Below are 6,725 nucleotides of genomic sequence, written 5' to 3' on the forward strand. Positions count from 1 at the left end.
AATTATATGCAAAGTACATCATGAGAAACGCTGGGCTGGATGAAGCACAAGCTGGAATCAAGATTGCCAGGAGAAATATCAATAACCTCAGATATGCAGATGACACCACCCTTATGGCAGAAAGTGAAGAGGAACTAAAAAGCCTCTTGATGAAAGTGAAAGAGGAGAGTGAAAAAGTTGGCTTAAAATTCAACATTCAGAAAACTGAGATCATGGCATCCTGTCCCATCACTTCATGGCAAATAGATGGGGAAACAATGGAAACAGTGGCAGACTTTATTTTGGGGGGCTCCAAAATCACTGCAGATGGTGACTGCAACCATGAAATTAAAAGATGCTTACTCCTTAGAAGGAAAGTTATGATCAACCTAGACAGCATATTAAAAAGCAGAGACATTACTTTGCCAACGAAGGTCCATTTAGTCAAAGCTATGGTTTTTCCAGTAGTCATGTATCGATGTGAGAGTAAAGAAGTACTGTGTGTAAAGAAGCACTGAAGAACTGATGCTTTTGAACTGTGGTGTTGAAGAAGACTCTTGAGAGTCCCTTGGACTGCAAGGAGATCCAACCAGTCCATCCTAAAGGAAATCAGTCTTGAATATTCATTGGAATGACTGATGTTGAAGGCTGAAAATCCAATACTTTGGCCACGATGCAAAGAACTGACTCATTTGAAAAGACCCTGATGCTGGGAAAGATTGATGGAGGCCCAGGGTGCTGCAGCCCATGGGGTCGAAAAGAGTTGGACACGACTGAGTGACTGAACTGAACTGAAGCTTCCCTGTCTTTCACTATCTCCCAGAGTTTGTTCAGACTCATGTCCAAAACCATTTTAGTGTTTATAAAAATAAGCAGAGGGGCTAGGCTTGCACTACAAAATTCACAAGCAACATCTAGCTGTTTCCTTAGAAGACTTCCGCTGGCCCACAGGACAGATGATGCTTGGCTTGCAGATCTTAATGGCAGGAAGGGGGAGTCTTCTGTTCTGCTCCTTCAATGCACGTAATTACTGTCAGAAGAGGTTTCCTATCCGACCCTGAATCAGTGCTTTGTCATTCCCCTCACGGGGTCTATTCAGCCCATAGCACGGGTATTTTTCTCCAATGGAGCTGATCCTGTTTCACCATCCTGACTTTTTGGTAGGATTTTTATTCTTTTTTTTTTTTTTTTTTCTTTCCCTCTAGAGAATTCAAAGCAAAGTTATCAAGCCTTTCCCCACCCTGACCCTCTGTATCTTTCACTAAAAATTCATATAAATCCCACTGCTCCGATTTAGCTGTTAATCTTGCAGGCTGCTTAATGTCTCTGAAGTCACTTATCCTGTTTGGGAGACAGGTAAGTCATCTACTGTAGAGATTTGAAAACCTTTCGCTTCCCTCTGCTCCCCAAAGCACTAAGCCAGATAAGAAATGCGTCTGCTCTAATTCCTTGGCTTCGGGCTCCTGGGGCCTGAATGATAGGCGAATAGTGTCTATGACCCAGCCCCTATGCTGCACTTAAGCTAAGGCTCACAGCTGATCACAGTCAGTTTCTTTCTATTTTTTCCCTTAAGCTAGTGATTAGCATCTTAATGCAGTTACCAGCTTGGAGGATGGCTTGTCCTCACATCCATGATAAAGAAAAGGTATCTTTAATCCAAAGAATTGGAAGGAGAAGAAAAGAATGCACTGGAAAATGGCTGGTGGCAGCGAGGCCGCAGCTCAGAAACTATTTTCTTACGTGTGTTAGTCGCTCAGTCGTGTCTAACTCTTTGCAATCCCATGGACTGTAGCCCACAGGGCTCCTGTGTCGAAAGGATTTCCCAGGCAAGAATAGTGCAGTGGGTTGCCATTTCCTCCTCCAGAAGATCTTCCCGACCCAGGGATCAAACCTGGGTCTCTTATGTGTCCTGCAGTGGCAGGCGGGTTCTTTACCACTAGTGCCACCTGGGAAGCCCCAGGAATTGTACTTGGAAAAGATTATCCCTTCCACTAGACTCCCAAGCAAGCAAAACTTTTTATTAAAAGAGAGAGCAAGCTGCTTTCATAACTGTACGGAGGGCAGGTCTCACGGTCACTGGTCATTTCCAGAAATTGCCAAACTTCTTTGATCATCAGTAGGTGGTTCCATGGTAGCTGTCAGGAATAGAGAGTGTTTGGGTGAGGGAAAAAGAATGTAGGAGAATTTTCTGCAAGAAAGCCCCAGAATAGATGAAGTTAAAATTGGTACTTGAGCTTTGTGTGTTGTGGCAATTTCTTGTGAGTGTTAGCGGAGATAAAGTTAATACTTTATTCCTGTGAGCCTGGTTTTGGTCTCTCAAGGCTTGGATCTTTAGCTTCCAAGGCCTGTTTCCTCAAGGGTGTTCTTGGCCCTTTTCCAAAATGGCTGTACTCCTGTCTTGCCATATCAAATGGACTGTCCTAATGTACTGAGAACATGCTGCTCCCTGTGTGGCCTGCCCAAATGAGATGGAACGTGAGTTTTCACCTTGACACTGACATTGTCATCATTCTGTATCTGACTGGGCATCTTTTGGCTGTCAAGTCCAGTGAGAAAGGTTGGTTTCCTTGGCGGGCTGAACTAACCTTGGTTGATTGGTGATCCTTGCTAATCGGAAGTAACGCAGTATTTAATTAAGATTCCAGCAGCTTCATTCTTGGCTCTCTTGTTTCCAGTTACAGGGCTAGAGCCAATAAAACAAATAACTTGAATTCATTTCACAGCTGTTTTGGGCAGATTCACGGATCATGGATCCCAAAAACTCTTCTCAGTGCTTCTCCCAGGAGTGTGACTGGACTTACAATGCTTCTGCCCGCCAAAATGCTTTGACATAATCAGCAGTTCTGTTTGTTTCCAACCTCAGCCCCTTTTCTGGCACTCTGGGCTGGTATTCTGAAGGGCGGGGAAGAGAGCAGAATGTGGAGGAAAACAACACAAACGTAGACCCCAGTTCTGTCGCTTTGAGCCGTGGGACCACGAGTAGGGAGCTCCCCCTCTGATCCCTGGGCCTTCTCTTGTTTAACTGGAGTATCAGTGTCTCCCTCATGGGACGTTTGAGAAGGCAAAATAGCGGAGATGAGAGTCAAAAGTGGAGGCTCAATAAATTCTGCTGTTGGAAAGGAAAAGAAAGGAAAACCGTCTTCTTTACCCTCTTAGGTTCCTAATCTGGGGCTCTGCAAATTAAAATGACAAAAAAATTAACAAGAGGAAAGGTCTATTTCATACACACATCGCAGGCGGGGGACAGGAGTGGGCTCATAGAAATCAATGAAAACTTCCAAGAGGTGGTCAGACCCTGAGGCTTCTATATCATTTTAACAGAAGGAAGTTAAGTTACGGGGGAAGTGGCAAGAAAAGGAAAAATGTTTTGAGTTTCTAGGGTGCTAAACTGTAGGAAAGTAAGTACATACAGAAACTAGGTAAGTGTTATTTTAGTAAGATTTTTGCAGATCCATCTTTTAAAAAAATATTTATTTATGTATTTGGCTGCACTGGGTCTTAGCTGCTGCATGTGGGACCTTTGATGTTCACTGGGTCATGCAGGATCTTTAGTTGTGGCATGCGGGATCTCATTCCCTGACCAGGGATCGAACCCAGGCCCCCTGTATTGGAAGCATATAATCTTAGCCACTGCACGACTAGGGAAGTCCCTGTGAAGGCCTGTCTTGATGGTAACTTTCCATTCTCTTCATGGCCATCCAACTCCCCCAGGAGAGGGAATTTATGGCAGACTTTCTTCCTTTAATCATAGAGGGGAGACTCAAAAAGGCTTCTTTCTGCACCTGTTGATTCTCCATGGCCTTTAGCTCAAAATAATCCATATGCCCAAGTGGCTTATTTTGAGGTCACATATTCTGACCCTCTTCAGGACATTACTATTGTCATCATATCATTACACGACTAGCTTTCAGGCCAGTGTCACTGAGGAAACATTGATTGATTATGCAAAACTAGCCATGGGAAACAACAAAGTCCTACTGCACAGTACGAGAAACTGTACTCAATATCCTCTGATAAAACGCGATGGAAAGGAAGATGAAAAAGAATGTACATATGTATAATTAAATCACTTTACATCAGAAATTAACACAATACTGCAATCAAGTATACTTCAAAAAAAAGGGGGGGGGGAGAATTTCAAAAAAAAGCAATAGGGAATGCAGCAAAATAATGATGACCCAGTTTTATGGTAAATTTCTGGATATCTGAGCCAGTCTTTGTATAATATAACTTTGAGGAGTGTAATTCTATTCGCATGGGGGATACTGTCTTTCTTACTATTAGAGTACCACCATCTTTTTTAAAAGTTTTATCTTTATTTATTTGATGCTGCTGCTGTTGTTGTTTTTGACCCTATCACTACGAGACATGTGGGATCTTAGTTCCACGACCAAGGATCAAACCCATGCCCTTACATTGGAAGTGCAGCATCTTAACCGCTGGACCACCAGGGACGTCCCCCACCATCTGTTGAAGTAACCAACACTTTTATTTATTTGTTAAGCATGGTGGGACGTCCCCCATCATCTGTTGAAGTAACCAACACTTTTATTTATTTGTTAAGCATTTACCTAGCCCTTGCTCTGCACCATACATCATTCATTGCATGTTACAAATACAACATGTTTGAGCCCCCATGGCAGCCGAAGGGTGAGGAAACAGAAGCAGACAGAGGTTTAATAACTTGCACGGTGGGAGTGACAGAGCCAGGAAGCCAAGTCAGGCAGCTGGGCTCCAGGGTCTGTGCTTGCAACACCCATGCCATGAGCTCCATGAGGTTTTTTGAGTGAGTGAAGGTGAAGTATCTTGACCCAGATGACACTTGCCAACTCAAGATGCAAGTCAAGTCTGCATTACCTTAACCCTTGCGCCTCCCTCTGCTCCGGTATCCCCTGGTGGCACAGGCTCTCAAGGTGGGAGGCAGGCTGGGGGGTTGACCTCCTGAGTGTGACTGAGAGGCGAAATCCAGCCAGTTCTGCTGGTGTGAGCTAAAAAGTGGGCAGAACCTCCCCAGCCCCCACCGACCACTCACGCTGCCCCCCTCTCCCTCCAATTTCTCAGTTTTCCTCTCCAGGACTGAATGGGAGTGAGAGCAAAAAAAAGGAGCCGCTTAGGGACTTCCCTGCTGGTCCAGGGGTTAGACCTTCCAGTGCAGGGGGTGTGGGTTTGACCCCTGGTGGGGGATCTAATATCCCACATGCAGTCAAGAAAATAAACACACATTAAAAATTAAAATAATTCATTCATCCATTTAATTTTTCTTAAAAATTAAGTATATATATTTTTTAAAAAGGAGCAGTTTATTGGGACCCTCAGCAATGTGAAAATACTTTAAAAAGGAGAAAGAACCATCTGAAGGCTACATGGTGAGACTCCCACCTCATGTGTTGAATCCACAGATTCTGTTTAATTCAGCAGAGAATTCACTGAGCAGCCACTCCAGGGCCAGCTCCACAAGTCTATGTTAAAAGCAAATTTCCTTTTATAAAAAACATCTCCCCATCTCCAAACTAGGGTAATTCCAAATCTTACATGAGATACGCTGAGGAATGAGTCACAGTTTCTCTAAAACTGAAATTTAACTGAGCGTCCTGTATTTTTATTTGATAAATCTGACAACCCTACTCCAAATGCGTAATTTGGTCAATGACAAAGAATAAAAAACTAGACAGAAGAAAAAATGCATTTTTCTCACAGCAGGATCAATAGAAATTGTCATCTTAAAGTTATAAATGTTACTATGTTTACTCTTAATAAATGGGAAAGAGCAGTTCACACAATGAAACAGGAGTCAACCGAAAAGCGAAAGAGAAGTGTCTATTATACAGATGTGGATAATTATTTTTCTATTACGAGAAATAGAATGTCCATTTATTTATGTCTACTCACTCTGTATGTTTCTGGTATGATGTGGGGACCTGGGATGGACAAGGAGGAGGAAGCAGGAAAGGAGGGGAAAAGAGAAGAGAAGAGAACGAGAAAGGAATTAAACTTCCGAAGTTTTCACTATGTGTCAGAGGTTGCACTTGATCCCATATTTCATGATCTGATTTAACCTCCACAAAGTATCTCCAAGGTTGCTATGACTCTGTTTTACACACGAGGCTCAGAGAGGTGAAGGACTACTTTCGCAGTAGCTGAAGCACCAGAGAAAAGACTCTCCATCTAGTTTGTCATATTGTCCACCCACCCCTATCTCCTTTAATGGAGAAAATTATATGTCCTGGACTCACCAGTCTCTCTCGTCCCCTTTGTCAATTTGTCTATGCAGAATGTACCACAGTTGACCTTGAGTGTGAATTAGCGTGAATTAGTTACTCGTGTGCCCATCTCCTCCAAGTTACTGAACAGCTTTAGGCAAGTGGCATGTCTGATCTGTTCCTGTGTCACCAGCCTGCCCAAGATGACTGGCATATGTATAGAGAGCCTCTATGTGCCAGACACTGGGTTAAATACTTGAGATTCATATCTTAAATTGTCACAAAGATCTTCTGAGCTAAATTGTCACGAAGACCTTCTCTCTTATCCCCATTTTGCAGATGAAGAAAACTGAGCTTCAAAGAATAGACAGATTTAATAGACTAAAAGGACTCTAAGGAGTCCCTTGCTCCTTTTAAGGCCTGTCTCTGTCCAAGCTGACATCCAAAGGAAATACCACTAAAGTATCTACCAATAATTAGAAAGCAATTTAGAGGACTTCCCTCTAAATTGGTGGTCCAGTGGTTAAGACGCTGTACTTCCACTTC

The sequence above is a fragment of the Bos indicus genome, chromosome 14, assembly GCF_029378745.1.
Source record: "Bos indicus isolate NIAB-ARS_2022 breed Sahiwal x Tharparkar chromosome 14, NIAB-ARS_B.indTharparkar_mat_pri_1.0, whole genome shotgun sequence".
NCBI classification, from domain to species: domain Eukaryota; kingdom Metazoa; phylum Chordata; class Mammalia; order Artiodactyla; family Bovidae; genus Bos; species Bos indicus.